The following is a 16,054-nucleotide window of genomic DNA, read 5'->3' on the forward strand; positions in this document are numbered from 1 at the left end:
GGTTTGTTTTTTGTAAAATTTAGTACTCTTTTCCTCACTTCTCTCCCATATTAACATCTCGAGTAAACTTACATGAACTTCCACAATTCTCACACCGCAAGTTCGAACAGTTCACTCAGATTCCTTCCCATTACAGTGACAAGGTGCTGTTTGATACAATTTACTTTTGTGTTGCATCATTGCCATCACAGATTTTATTTTCACTTTTAGAAAGGATTTTTAAACAACTTACATAGATAATTTAAGTTGCCTGTATTCCTCACCTTCTCTCTTCTTGAGACTATAGATCTAAATTTACCTAGTGTTTCTACTGAAAGAGCCCGGCTCACAACTTGATGATGCAGTCTGTCAGGTGAGAGGTACATTTCAGCTTCATCTCAGATCCTTAACACTGTGGCAGAATTACTGAAATCCTCTAATGGAATGTGGCAATGATAGATTGTAGTATTATCAATTTTTGCAAGTATATTTAGAGATTATATTCAAATAACAGCATCTTTGCTTGCCTTTATGCATCATATTCAGAGAAGTCTTCTATTAGCTTAAAGCTATGCCCTAAGCAGATCTCATTCTTCCTGTAAATACATTTTCTGCTTGATTACACAGTGTGCAAAGTAGGGAAAATGCCACTTCACCTGTAGCTATGAAAAAGGGTGGAGTTCTGTAGAAAAAAAACCAAAAATAAATGCTTTGATAACACTGCAGGGCATCTCAATGCCTTAGAAACATTTCATTCACTTCAGCAATCCTTTTGCTCTATTCCATATAAACCATACATAAATATACTATAAATCCATATAAATCTATTCTATGTATGACTTGAAAGAAGGAATCCCATTCCTCTGACAGAACACTATGCATCACGCTGAGAACAAAGAATCAAGGGCTGGAGAACTGGTAAGCAATTTCATGCAAAATATGGTAAAATCCAATCTCTGCAGCTGTACTCCATCTCCATTTCACATAGCAGTGTGCTTGCAACTACCACCAAGAGCAGTCAATAGAAGACTTTATTTTTAAGAAAAAATGTGGTAGGGTGTAAGAATTTTCAAAGACCTTATTTTTCCTATGTTTGAAATGTCAACACCTAAGATCACCAAAACATTTACATACCATGATGAATGTTCTTCACTTGGTATAGAGAAGAGTGTAGGAAGATAGCTGGGAAGGAAAGGTGGACACAGGCAGAGAGGAGGTGATGAGAGATGGAGAACAGAAACATGAAAAAAGCCAGGAGTGGAAGCCAGGGTGGACTTAAAGGTTTGCAGAAGAATAAGGATCAAATGTAAAGTAGAAGCAAGTAACAGAGATACTGAATTGGAGAGGAATATGAAAATTTATGAATATGAAATGGAATATGAAAATGGCTTACTGGGCCATAGGAACAAGAATAGCCTGCAGTTTCAGGAAAATGGTTCTTCCTTTCTGTTTGGCACTTGTAAAACCACTCTGTGAGAACTAAGGGTGGCTCTGGGCTCCCCAGAAGACATTAATACACCAGGTCAAGTCCAGCAGAGAGCTACCACAGTCACCATGGGTCTGGAATAGATGGCATACCAGCAGACTCTGAGAAAACTGGTTTCCTAACTATCAGGAAGAGAAGGCTGCGGGTGGACAGATATTACAAGTGTATTCAACTAATCAGGGGAAGGTGTAGAGGAGATAGAGATTGAGTCTCCTCAGTGGTGCTCAACGTAAGGTTGCAAGGCAAAAGATGCAAGCTGTGACAAAGGGTATTCCAGTTACATTTCAAGGAACAATGAAAAAACAAAAATATTAGTGGCCAAATTCTGGATTGGGTTTGCCCAGAAAGGCTGTAGAATCTCCATTCTTTGAGACCCTTAAAACCTGTCTGTAAAAAGGCCTGATCTATCTACTTAAGATTGGAAATTGCCTCTATCTTTGTAGATGAACAAAGGTCCTTTCCTAAGGATCTAACCTGTTCTGGAATTTTGTGAATCTGAAATGAGGATTACACCCTGAGTACACAAAGTGAGAAGATTTCAGATGACTGGCTTGTCATAAGACCATACATTACAGAGGATAAAAATGCAGAAGACTTTGCAGAATCTCAAGACTTTTGCCACCAACTATCTGCAAAGTTTCATGACAAAAGATGTGTCTCATCCCCCCTCTAGTGGCTAGTACACATAGGACCAGTCACTGCTGAAACTACTTTGTAAACTCTAGTGGCAATTACTTCAGGAGTGAAAGATATTTACTGCACATCTGGTTATCAATACATTCTGACACCATGGAATTAGCAGTGTTTGTTCCCATTTTTTTTTAAGTTAGCAAAATACATATGACATATATATTCTGAGCACTTACAGTCTCGCTCTGTTCCTAATGTCACTTTAAATGTGTTTTCTCCTGATTTCGAATTTTTTTTCTTCTATATTCAAACAATTTTTGAATGTTCTGTATTTACATATATATGCAAATATGTAGATATAGATGATTATGTCTCTGTGAATGTGCATAATTTTTGTGGTTGTATATATATTTATGTACCTATTTCCTTAGTCAATTGGTATTGACTAAGTAATTACCAATTATGCCAAAGAAATCTATGTATTCAGATCACAGAAAAACACATCATGCCTCCATGCCTAAGGATTAAAAGAGATATATACATATAAGTATTAAAAGAAAAAGAGGTTTAAATGCTGTGGTCAAGAATTTTAAGAAATGTGATGCTATCTACTGCATCTTAAAGACAATAATAAAATCAATACTAAACTTTGCTTTTAAGCGGGCATACTATAAAAATGTTTATATACAGAGCTTCTGTTCATCATTTACATATGTCAGATATTGAGGACACACAGAAATGTACTGATGTGAATTATCTGAATATGATTCTTACAACAAATACAAGAAGACAAAATGAGACGTATAAAATGTACTTTGCAAAACAAAAAAGTTTAACTACTGGGCAAAAAGATATGAATTTCCACATACATGAGAAAGCCAGAGAAAGACTTCCAAATATTTTGATAACAGCAAAAGAAACTAAGTCATTCAAGTCAATAGAAAATTAAATTACCAAAGAAAACATGCAAGAAGTGGCAATTTTTGTTATAGTTCCAGCTATGGTAAAAGACAATTAACATCCTGAGACTCCTGGGCATCTGACCAGCAACAATAAGACAAAAGCTTCCTTGCAGCATAGCAAATATCAGTTCCTTGCTCATGAATCTAGACATGCCTTCATGCAGCTCTTTTGGACAGATGAGTGGTATCAGTTTTCCAAACACAGCCTTGCATGTTCACAGTGGGGAAGCTTAAATTTAGGTGCCAGTAGGTCATATGGGTTCTACAGGCAATGTTTTAAGCATCCCAAGGACAATGTTTTAAGCATCCCAATTTCAACAGGACAAAGCACCTGCCTAAAGCAAATGTGCAAATGGGGAGACACCCTAAGCAACTGGCTTTGACTAAATTCTTAGGTCTTAGCTCAAGTTAAATAAAATACCCAATTTTATTTTTATTTTTCTGATTTAGGTACAACTATTGGATTAATCAAAATATAACTTGTTTAGCATCAGCTATAAAAAGGACAAATAAAAGTCTATGCTAGGAGATAAGTCTGTACACAAGCATGTGAAAATGAAAAGCATATTAATCAATCCTCTTTTAACAGCCATAGCAGCATGCCAGAACTCCAGTTACAAAAACTGACAGAAATTTAATAATGCCAGTGCAATGCTAGTGATTGCCAAGGAAAAGGACACCTTTTTCATACTCCTACAGACTCCAGAAAAAGAGCTGGAATTGAGAAAGAGAGGAACAAAAAAAAATATGGCAAATAATTACTAATTTGGCCAGAATAAAAGCATGTTCACTTAACAATATGGTATCCTGAATATCAGCAAACACCTCTGAAGATGCAACTCATGAAAGTAATTTTACAGATCTGCTGAAAAAAAGAAACAGGGAGTCCTCAAAGCAAAAACTTTCCTTCCTTAAAGAAAAAGTTCATGTAACAGGGCACAAAGTGTACATTCCACAGAGAAGCACTTCCTTTAAGATTTTTTCTTGCATTTTTCTTCTAAAATTGCACAATTTCCCTAAAGTTTTACAGTTCCAGGATACAAAATGATTCAGATAGCAATTGACTAAGTCACAGATTGTTAAGTATTTGAGGATATACCAATGGTTCTTCTCCATAAAGTATGACGGCTAATTTAAATACCTTAATCTTAAGTCCTGAATTGCTGTTCCATCATCAATCATTTATTGAAAACCAACAAGTTTTACTATTCCATGAAGTGATCTTGGTAATTTGTATTACACAGTTCAGGATCTGCTTGGATATACTTGGGGTAATATATTTATTCTGCCAATCCTTTGCAGATGGATTTAGGAACTTTAGCAGCTTTCACTGTTTTGGCTAATTGGTGCACTAGATAGTAGCTATTAAGCCTTTCAGCTTACCTGATCAAACAATAAAAAATTAAAAGCTGCTTGTGTAGCAGGTCACTACACTATTTTTCTCCAAAGTACTGGTTTAGGAAAAACAAGTACAAAAGCAAATCTACTGATGGACTCACTTCATCAGTTTGGAAGGTTACAAGTAACATGTCTCCCCACATGACTTGATACTGAGCTTTGTCATTTTACTGACCTGCTGTGGGATTTAAGAAATTCTGTGTAACTTCAGCATAATAATATTCTATAAATAAGTTGAACTAAATTATGACATTATTTGTAGTAAAAATATCTGAAAGGAAAAACCAAAGGGCACAAACTGGCAAGGATAAATTTCTTTCAAGCATAACTTTAAGAACAGAAATACTGAAAAATATATTTTTGAACAGTGAAATTTAAGATAATGATAAGGAAAAACAAAGGGACTGGATTTCATTTCATGCTACTGCATATCAATAATTCTCTAAATTTCCCTTGTGGAAAAATGATACCACTGTAATGAAATTACTCATAGCTCTAAACCATTTTCCTTAGTGATCACAGTATACATTAGCAGGACTTCTAGAAGAGAATGTTTCTCTCAAAGATTTATTATCATGAGATTATGGTAAAATTATCTGGATGGCTCAGTGTATGAAATCTTGTCATCCTGGCAGAAGTACTTTGCTCATCCAAGAGGCAGGTGAACATTTGAAGCAGGCCATAGAGCTCAAATTCTGAAGCTACAGGGATTGAACAGAGTCTGAACAAGCTCATATTGACTTGGCAATAGACAGAAAAGCAGCAGCAAGTGTGAGTTATTAACCCTACACCAAGCAATATATGTTGGCATGAGCAGTGGAAGAGGTCTACTTATCTATTTAATTGAAGGAGGCACTGCAATAGCAATAGCAAGAAAAGGATGTGATCAGGGAGGTAGAGAAAGGAATAAAATAATGCACTCTGACATTTTTAGTGTGGCTATTAGATGTTTGCTTGAAAGAAAAAAAATCCTTTTCCTATGACCAGTACCAGTATACCAGAAAATAACTAAAGTAAAACACACTTGCTGAGCAAATACCTCACGAGAGGTATTAAGGACACAAACTTCAAAATATGGTTTTGCAGATCAAATTTTCAAACCACGCCATGAAAATATTTTCTACCTAGGTCCTGAAACAGAAGGATCAAAAAATAACAATATAAGCTATAGCTTAAATAGTATCTGTCAAAATTGCAAAGGTACTGCAATTGACCGTATGAAAAGTCAGATATACTGATCCAGTTTAGGTTTCATTATTTAAAAAAAACCAAACCAAGATATCAGAAAACACAGTGGGTGATAAATGTTTTGACATGAGCCATGGGACAACCCAGACAACCCAATGACTTCAGCAGTGAGCCCACCCCTCAAGTTACTGAAAGGTGACACTGAAAGGAAATCCAGTCATCAGCTGGATTTGGACAAGCCAGTGAGGTTCACAGACACCAGCTCCTACTCTCCCCTGCTGTTCTCTGCCTCACTTTTTCCCCCAAAAGACTCTATACACAAAGCAGAATTCTCATGGCAGACTACCATGTGACTGTAGACACACTCCTGTGGGATAACATGCAGAAGGGAGGAGCACAGTACCAGAGCTCAGCCTGCACTGGGTGCCTTCCTACCAGAGCTGTTCTGGCAGACAGGTCACAGCACAAACAGCGCAGCTTCCCTCCATCCTGGGAGCCTGCATGGCCAACCACAGACCTTGGCCAGCACACAAGAGATCAAAGACTAGCTATGACTGCAGAGAAGCTAAATATATTGGAAACACAGCTACAGCTGCAGCCCTTGGCTCATCTTCCAAGCCTCCAAGCTCTTGTAGATAAGGGATGCTGCAGTGAAGAAGTGTACAAGGACATGCACAGGTTTTAAGAGAAGTGCTTAGAGATGGAGGCAGTTCTGGAGCATTTGCAACCTGGTATGAGGACAGTTTGTACATTAGGGGTGAGAAGCAGGGCAAGCGACCCAGAGCTGGAGCAGCCAGAAGGTGGGAGGACATGAATTTAGTTGAAGAAGCAGCAATATGGAATGAGGGAGTGGGGACTTACCGCAGGAAAAGCGGAAGATCTCATTTTGGATAGGTATAAGGAATCCATCAGGAATTTGCACTTTGCAGCAAGACTTCAACACCCAGAAAGTTTAGCAACTCTGCACTTCCTACTATAAAATTATTATTTTCTCTCAATGTCACTTGCACCTGCATTAAACTGTTCTCCCCCTGCCCCACCCTGCTTTGCATCCCACACCTCCTCCCAACCTCACTTAGAATAATTTTTCTATACAAACTAGGGAACACATTCCTCAGGGGCTTACATATCATATCTTTCTGTAATATCAAATAAAATGCAAAATGAAGTGCACAAATTCAAACTGTGAAAGTGGGCTGGTGAAGAAATTGGGCTCCACAATTGTCCTTGTCTCCAGGGGCCTGTGTGTTCATCAGTTTCCTGGCAGGTGGCAGGGGAGCATCACACCAAAGGAAAATCACAAAACTTTTGACTGCATTCTGTGCCATGCACGTGCATCATGTGGGCCCAAAATCTACAGTCCTATCATACAACTTAATTAATTTCAGTGGGATTTAAGTGAATTTTGTTCATTAGTCTGTCCTCTGTGCTTCAGGAATTACCCAGGTATGCCATGTGGTAGCAATAGTCCCAAATGCCAATAAGTTTAAAAATCTGGTGCTATCTTAATTATTGCTATTAAAGTCAATGCAACACCACAGTGGTAACCTTCCAGCACAGTTGACAGAAACACAGGCTGAACCCCCAGTGCTCAGACTTACTTTCTGTGTTTGAGGGAAGTAATGATTAAAACCCTTTTGAAGATCACCATCAAAGCCTATTTTGCTATTGAATTATACTGAATGTTAATAATTAAACAGCTGACATAGTTCTCAGCTTCCTCTCATTGAGACCCTGTAAAAGGTAATCTATTTATATTCCACTCAAGATCTCTAGTGGTTCTTTACTACCTCAGTATCCCGTAAATACTCACTAAGCTTATTATGGAGCAGGACTAATATTTCACTTCAATTGGTAGGAAAATGGCTTCTTTAGCTCCCAACAATAGCTGTTGCTGATTCTGTGAAGTGGGAAGGATCTGCATAACATGCAAAGAAGCTACCCAATCCCTTTAAGAGCTTCTTTAAAAAGGGATTGGACCCAATTCATGAAAAAAAATGTGTATGTTCAGTGGGTGGTAACATTGATGCAGTTCTTTTATGTATATGAGGGTTAGCCAGAGTGTCTGAATAAAAAAGGAAGCCAATCTGCTTTTATTCAGGCATAGCACCATGTGGGCTGAATGTGAAGAATAGAAATGGTGTATTAAATGCGATTCTGAGAGGAGACTCATTTTCTTGTTAGTACAAGTTATGGGAATAGGAGTCCAGCTGAAATGTGTAACACAATGGTATGTTTCAGTGATGGCTGTAAATGTGGGTCTCAGAAAAAGCTGGTTTTCCCATAGCCGAGGATTATGGCAATATTCTTGTTTCTGGCTATCCTCAGGGAAGACCTGTAAACACCTGTGAGAGAAATGACTGATTCCACTCCTTCTCACACTCCCTTCTCACAGTGGCCCAGTGTGTGTTAGACTGCCCTTTCAAGAGTCTGCAATAATTGTGACATAAAGACCAAACCACATTAGATATCAAAGGTACATTTTTCCTTCAGCCTATATGTCCTTGTTTATCTCCATTCTAGGGCACAATTCCAGGGACCAATTGCAGCAGAAAATTCCTGTACTTTTCCTAGATCAAATTTACATTTGTAACTCATTACACATCTCATAAAATGAACAGCTTTTTAAAATTGAAAATCAAACCATCAGTCTCTGCCAGATTAAAAGTAAATAAAGAAAAATAGTGCAGCAATTTAAGGCACACTTGAAGTTAACAGGGGTTACTGCATTTTATTAAAACAAGTCTGATATGAAGCACCTTTGTCATTAAACCCACTGCTGCAAGCAAAAACTCCTTTTACAGGGATAAGATTTTAGAACAGTTTCTTGATAATTTTGTAACTGGATTTCTAGGAAAAATCAGTGAAAAGGATCAAAAAACCTTCAGATTCCTGTACAAGTTCTTTTTTTCTGTTTCCATAGAGAAGTGGAAATGTAGACTGCCTTGAAAATGTGGTCTGCATAAACTGATCAACTCAGAATCATGTAGGAGACTGAACTCTCTTACAGAGTTTCTATCTTTCAAACCTCTTCAAGAAGTCTATGCCTCTATTATTTTTAACAAGGCCTGTGTGACATAAACATTCGTAAAAAACCAAGGCAGTAAATAATTTGAGTCTAAGTCAGAAAGGGCAAACAATCTGCAGGAAGCAGATCAATAATTTATGGCTCTACAAGTAGACTGCCAGTATCACAGGCATGATTTAGACTGCCTGTTACATAAATGATTGATGGATTTGGGTATAAAATTCCAATTTGTGGTCTGTCCTGAACACAGAATTGCAATCCAAGTATACTGTTTTCTTTTAAAAAAGTGATCTTTTGATCATCTCCATTGAAGCAAGAGTGCAATACATGAAGGTGCATTCCACTTGTGGGGGACCTGTGATGGCCTGAAGTACATAAAATCATGCTTAGTTCAGTAGCAATCTAAGTGGGATATTCAACACATGTAATTTCATCTAGCCACATTAAGAGAAGACATATCATCACTTTTCCATTGGCAGGAAAAGGCACCCAGACATAGCTCAGACTAGATGCACAGTTTTCAGACAGCTTAAAGTGTCCCAGTCAAAGGGGGAAATTAATCTTGCTTGCAATGACTTAGAGCGCTGCACCCATCCATAGCCAAGCATGCTCTGCCACAGGCTTTTCAAGACCAGTCACTCTTCTGAGCATTTACCTGGGGTCTCTAGCCTGCACTGAAGCTGAAAGCTGTCACACACCTAACTGGATCAATGCCATCCTGCATCTACCTGCATTGACAGCCACCTCATGTCTGACAGAAGTGCAGACAGTCTTTCAGGAGAGTTGATGGATAGGCAAAACAGTGAAATTATTTTATCGACCCTTGAGTAAAGCCTCATTTCCAAAGAAATCTGAAATTGTTAGCCTGGGTTTTATCCCTCTTGTGTCTCCATTCAGATATCTAGGCTCCTTCATAACTCTAAACTGGTCAGTGATCCAAGAAAAGACTGTGTACTTCTTACACACAGCTACAGTGTAAATGTAGTAAACTAAACAAAAGCCAAACTACTACTGAATTAAAGAGTGTCCCTACTGGCTTGAAAGTAATTCAGTTTATATATACCATCTTCTTGGGTTTATTACCTTACATTAATTTTGCCTAAGGCTATTGACCATGCCTTTTGGCCCATAACAGACTGATTTATCATGTCACACAGGGATCTTTATGGTATTAATGAGTCTACTCTCAGTAGCTGAAATTGTGCTAAAGCAGAAGAATAGGGGGCTAAACAACAGCTATAACATGAAATTTGAGACCTATAAAGCAGTACTCAGAATTTTTCTTCCATCTTAAATTTCTCCATTCCATTCTGACAGGCTGAAAACTATACTGGTGAAAGCTTTTCTCCAAATCAACTGACATGGGTTATCCTACAAAAACCCCAGGATGCTTTGTTTCATTAATATTCTTAACAGCTCCCTTAAAAGAATCCTGTTGACATATGGTATTTTTGGGAAACAGGGTCATGGGGGAGGGAACTTCTCCTCTCCTAAGCCCCATAAATCTCTCTCTCTCCCAAGATTTAGGCAGGCCAAAGGCACTTACAGCTATTTACATAGAAAGCCAAAGCTTACGTATAGTCTCTCAGTTTCTATGGCAGCACAGCTCCTATAAAAACACAGCTTAAAACCAGAGCTCTCCAAGCTCACTGGCATCCCCGTGTACTCTCAGACATTCCCTCAGCAGTGAACTTCTCCTCGAAACATGCCAGACTGTGTAAATTAGCGCTGACCCCACCAGTGGCAGAGCAAACAGTGCGGTGCCGCAGAACGCTCCCGGTGAGAATGGCCAGCGGGTACTGCCTCTGCCTCCTGCCCTCCCTCCTGCCTCTCTCCAGCATCCTCACTGGGATCACCGAGGGCTTGCCAGGCAAGCAGTGGGAATGGAAAACCACGCCAAAAAGCACACTTTCCTTTTATGTCCTGCCGCGTTCTCCTCTCCCTCCAAGCGAACTGAAAAATCCATCACCCGGAAAATTAAGATGGAAAAGATTGAAATCACTGCTGCCTTCACTGCTGCTAAGATTATGCAATAGAAACACCTCCTAGATAATGGGATTTGTCAGCATCAGCTGAAAAAAATGCCTACTGTGTGATACTATAAAGAAACCAACTATCCATACAAACAGGAAGTGGCTGACGCTATTTTTTAGTTAATTCAATGCCTGAAGCAAAGCCATATATTACTGGTAACTAAATAGATAACTGCAGCACTTTTACAGAATTTACTTAAATTTTACATTGCAATTAAAGTGTCTGCTTTACACAGACACTTGCTTAATCTTCTTACTACTACCTTTTGCCATTCCTAGGAAGAATTATGAGATTTGCATTTTACTACTGGAACACCTAATTGCAGCCAGTAAAAGAGAATATATTCTCTAGGGTATCCAAAAATACCCTGTATGCTTATTAAAAATTAAGTGTAATAATGTTTAAAAATGCATTATTTGAACTGAAACTCCAATGGGAAGGGTTCTCTTATAGTCTGAAAAAAGAAAAAAAAATCTGTTTAGGACAGGAATACTCCTCACAAAAAAAAATGTGAAGATTTCTTTATGTAACTTAAGTATCACATCATTATGTGACAGCTTTCTCTTCTGATGCTAAGAGAGCCTTGGATTGGCAGGAGATTTGGAAGTTTTGATTAACAACCTACTGGAGCTCTTGGCAATGTGCCTGGGTGTTTCGGATTACTGCTGCTATAGAAACTCCTCTGGGTGACTATGCTGCTTTTCTTTTTCTCACATTTCTAAAATGTTGGTCTTAATTTTTTTTTGTCCTTTTGCAGTTTGTTCCACTCAGTAGCAATTGCTGCACTACTGTTCTACTCTCACTTAGTGAATAGCACAGCTACACAAACAGCTATCATTACAGATAACAGGCATCATAAAGGAGTTTGCCATATGCCTTGTCAGCTGGCCAAACTGATGGCACGATTCCTTTAGAGCAGTCTGGGTAGTTCATAGGAAGTATATGCATTTCAGGAAGCTGGCAATTCATTGTTTTTTTCTGAGAACAAATCTAGTTTTAACAGACTTTAAGGGCTTTTTTTATATATGAGCTTAATACTAGCTTAAATTGCTATGTAAAATCTGTAATTCCAATTTATCCAAGAGAGAATGAACAATCCCTTTTGTTTTGACTACAAAATCAAACAAAAATAATTAAATTTAATGTGATATTCCCTCCTTTCACTTCACTTTTTCAATTCTCTTTCTTTCTTCTCAGGATAATCCAAGTTGTTCTAATATGGTGGGAATAAGCTGCATTTCTCCAGCACCACTAGAGGTGATCAGGCTTTAGGGGGAACAGGAACAGGACCATAAGCACTTTCAACAGCTACTTAATGGAGAAAGAGAACTAAATAGTGAAGTGACCCAAAGTGTGGTGTCTGACTGCTGCCCTGAGTATCTGACCAGGCTGCATCACAAAGTTAACATGAGCTACACCAAAAGCCTACCCAGGCCATCATCAGTGAAGTGACTGAGTCTTCTGTACTCACCAGCCCACCCATGCCCACAGCTGCAATCATAGTCCCAAAATGCTCCATTTCTAGCATGGACACATGTGTACACATTGTGCTGAGCACAACACAGGCTCTTGTGTTCCTCTACTTGTCCCTTTGAGAGGAGCCCAGCCCAGTCTTTGTCACTTGTTCCTGGTGCCCTGCCTGCCAGAGACTGCCCTCCATGGGAACAGGCTGCAAGTGGGATAAGCTGGTTCAGCAGTGACAACATATTTGTTGGCATCTTATCTGCGCACATACAGACGAAGTCTGATCTGATGGGGCACAGCAGGGTCCTACAGCTCCTACATCAATGCAGCAATGGATGAGCTGCCCCTACCAGAGTAGTTAATGCAGCTCACACCATGCTCCAGATGCTCCCAGGAAATGAGGGATGCTGCAAGACTTCTACAGGAGGAATGAACTGCCCTCAGCTGAGCTCAGGAGAGATGCCAAGTGACCCTCCTCAAAGGGGAGGCCCTAACACAGTGCACAACCCAGACGCATGCAGATGACTGACACATGGCAATAAAGAAACTATCTGAGTCAAGTAAGTCACATAGGCACATAGAAATCGTTGCTTGGGAGATTTTCTTTTTTAGCTGCCCATCTATGTGGGTTCATAGCAGGTGAACTGCTGAGTAACTTCAGCTCTCAAGAAGGTCCATGAAAGCAGCCTCCAGAGAGTAAATAATGTCTAGCAAATGGGTTTAAAGCTAGCAAGTGATTTAAAGTAAAGCACAGAAAATGTACCTTTTGCATGCCCCTTACAAAGTAGTGCCATCAGAGACTTGATTGCACTGGGTCTCACCTCTTTGGAAGATTGCGAGCTTTTTACCTTGTCCTCCAGAACTTTAAATTACTACATGTGAAACAAGTTGCTAGAACCACAGCTCTGAACAGAGCCTTCTAAATATTGCTACAGCCCATCATACCCATTTCATATCTGCTGGAGCTTGCTGAGAGCCTGAAGCAGAAACTGAGAGAAAGATAAGTGTAAATCATCTCTACTATTTACAGACAGTATCCAGGCAAAATCTGAACCAGAATAATTCAGAAATTGATTTTTTTATCTACTTCACTGATCAAAGCTTACAAAGAAATGGGGCATTGGATCACCAAGGCTCTTATCAGTTTCTAGAGTTATTATGAGAAGAAAGATGAATTGTTATGATTGCAAAGCTGACAAACACACAAACAATCAAAACATCTTAAAATGAGAAATTACAGAAATGTTCTCAAGTAAGTTAAGGTGAAAATAAGAGCCAGCAGGGTTTTAGCAAAAAGCCCCCATAAACATGCATGCAATTCTAAGGAGATGCCTCCTATTCTGCATAATCCCATTGGAAATCTCATTTATGTCCCTCTTGGCCTTTCACTAGTATGCACTAAACCATCTAAGTTGGCAGCAATCTCTAGAGGTCATCCAGTCCAAGCACCCATCACAAAGCCAGCCCAGCCAAGTTCTGCATACCTCCAAGGATAGATACCCCTCAGCCTCATACTACATTTGCTCTCATGATTTTACCCCAGTCATTTCCCCAAATGCCTACTCTTTAGTCACAATTTCCTGTGTTTTCTTTAGTCTGTGGCTTTGAGTCCTTCCACTACACACCTCTGAGAAGGGTCTGGCCCCATCTCCTCTGTATGTCTGAGGTAGTGAAGACAGCAATGAGACCTCCCATCAGCCATCTCTTTTTAATGCTGGACAAACCCAGTTCTCTCAGCCTCACCCCTCATAACCCCAGAAGTACTCCAGCCCCATGACCACTTTGGTAGCTCTCTGCTGGTCTCGACTCAGCACGTCAGGGAATTTCTTCTGGCAGAGGACTCCAAACTGGTTGCAGCTCTCCTAATGTGCTCTCACAATTACCAAGCAGGGGAAGGAAGGACTTGCTGGTAACACTGCCTGGGACATGACTGCCTGTGTGCTGCAAGGAAACACTGAAGATTCAGGCACAACTCATCACCCACAAATACCTCCAGAAGCAACCAAGCTGCTTGCTAGCCAGTTGGCCTCATGGTCTGTGCTGCTGTGCAGGGTTACCCCAGCCCAAACACAGGACTTTGCATTTTCTTCTGCAATGAAAGACTGGCTATCTTTCAGTGCGGTCCGGGTTATATCAGCCCTCTCACTTAGCTTTGAAGGGATATCATTACATGTTGCCATCTATTCCTTTAAACCAAAGGTGAGATAAATGACTAGAGAAAACCACCAATTTTTCCTGTAATTACTAATGCAAAATTTAGAAGAAAGGCTTCAAGTCCAAACATGTAATATAAAACAAAATAAAATAAAAAATAAATCCACATATAAAGAAATATTAATTACTAGCAAAATATTCCTCTGTGTTGCATTTATGGTTCAAACCTTAAAAATGGAAGCCTATGTAATATCTAGCATCAAGGAAGAATATACTGCACTTCTAAAATGTTTAAGAAGAAACATTTAAATTTATTTTCATGAGGGAAAAAAAGCAATAGATGTTGAGACTGGATTCCAAGCACTTTTAGAGTCCCATATTTTCTATCTTCCTTACATCTTCCCCTTTCCTTTCCAGTCCTCAAATGATATCATGTCACATCACAGCTCACTTCTGAATCAGAAAAATCCATTCAGGACTCATAACTCTCCTTCCATTGCGCCCGAGGTTTTTCATTTCCACAAATACAAAGATGATACAAAATATCCACATATCACAGCCTAAACATGACACAATCCCACAACACCCCCTATTAATCTGATGATCAAGGAAAAGGAATTACAAATAAGAATCTGCTCCTGCACAATTTCATTGAAAAGAACCAGACTTTCGCAATGCTTGAACCACCCAGACTAAAGCTAGTGATGTGAGACCAGGAATTACAATAGAAATAGGGAGAGAGAACATTACATTGAGTTATTAGAAACAGTCTAATATTTAGGAGGTATTTAAGGAACTTCATGACACAACAGACCACAAGGTATTTACATCTCCAGAGGAGAACTGGAGATACTTCCCTTTCTCTCCCACAAATCTCTTTAATAATTTCAAATGTTATGGTGTAGCAGTGGTGTCTCTGCTCCTCCTTTGCAGTTACCATACACCACTACATTCTCACAAACTCCTGATAAAATGCTGCTTCCCTGCTCCTCCTTGCAAGGGAACTGTGGCTATGCAGTAACAATTTACCTCTCCAACAATTTACAGTTTTAGTCCTCCCTTTTCCTTCTTTTTCCTTCCACCCTCCAATCTGGTTATTTTTGGACTGCCAGTTGGGATTATTGCTTTTTCCCTGCTAAAATAAAAAAAAACCACAGTTATACTTCAGTTTCTGGACTTAAGCATGAGATCTGTCTCAAACATTAAACAGTCACATTTTCTTGCCTGAGGTGCAATGCTATCTCCTATGACACTGACTAAAGCAACCCAGGCAACTAAAAGCAGATTCTGTTTCTGGATTCATATGCACACTTTTCCGACTTCCCCAGTAACTACCCATCTGAAATCCTGAGCAGCACTGCATCCTGAGAATTCTGCACTGGCTGACATTTGCATAGTCTTAGAGACTATTAGTCTTTCTGAAGTGAACTACAATCATAATTCAAAATATACATGGCTAAAATAGAATATTTATAACCTAAAACACCCTTCTCTTTGACATGTTATCCTAATTTCAGACCACATTGTAGTATATTTTTCTTTTTTTGTAAACCTTACTACTTAAAGACAGTCTATTTGGAAGGAATTTAGTATCTACAAAATAATAGACAATGCAATAGCATCAATTTCCCACCTCTGAATAAAGGTCTTAAGTAAAAAGAACACGATGCTTTTCTGGGAAGCAAAGACAAAGATTCCCCACACCCCAATTTTATAATGTCACAATGAAGT

The 16,054-nt window shown here is 39.1% G+C and overlaps 1 protein-coding gene across 7 annotated transcripts in view; it reads right to left on the reverse strand.

The window, feature by feature from the left end:
- Positions 1 to 16,054, reverse strand: part of DLGAP1 (DLG associated protein 1) — a 400,895-nt gene that overhangs the window by 279,405 nt on the left and 105,436 nt on the right. The window contains exon 3 of one of the 7 annotated variants that reach the window (XM_054285398.1): positions 15,362 to 15,458. The exons of the other annotated variants lie outside the window; for them this stretch is intronic. The gene's annotated coding sequence lies outside the window, so the exon portion shown is untranslated. The remainder of the gene's footprint in view (positions 1 to 15,361; positions 15,459 to 16,054) is intronic. 7 annotated transcript variants of the gene reach the window in all.

Source organism: Melozone crissalis, unplaced genomic scaffold, assembly GCF_028551555.1.
Source record: "Melozone crissalis strain CALT ecotype California unplaced genomic scaffold, PUWL_Pcris_2 ptg000042l_1, whole genome shotgun sequence".
Classification (NCBI taxonomy): Eukaryota; Metazoa; Chordata; class Aves; order Passeriformes; family Passerellidae; genus Melozone; species Melozone crissalis.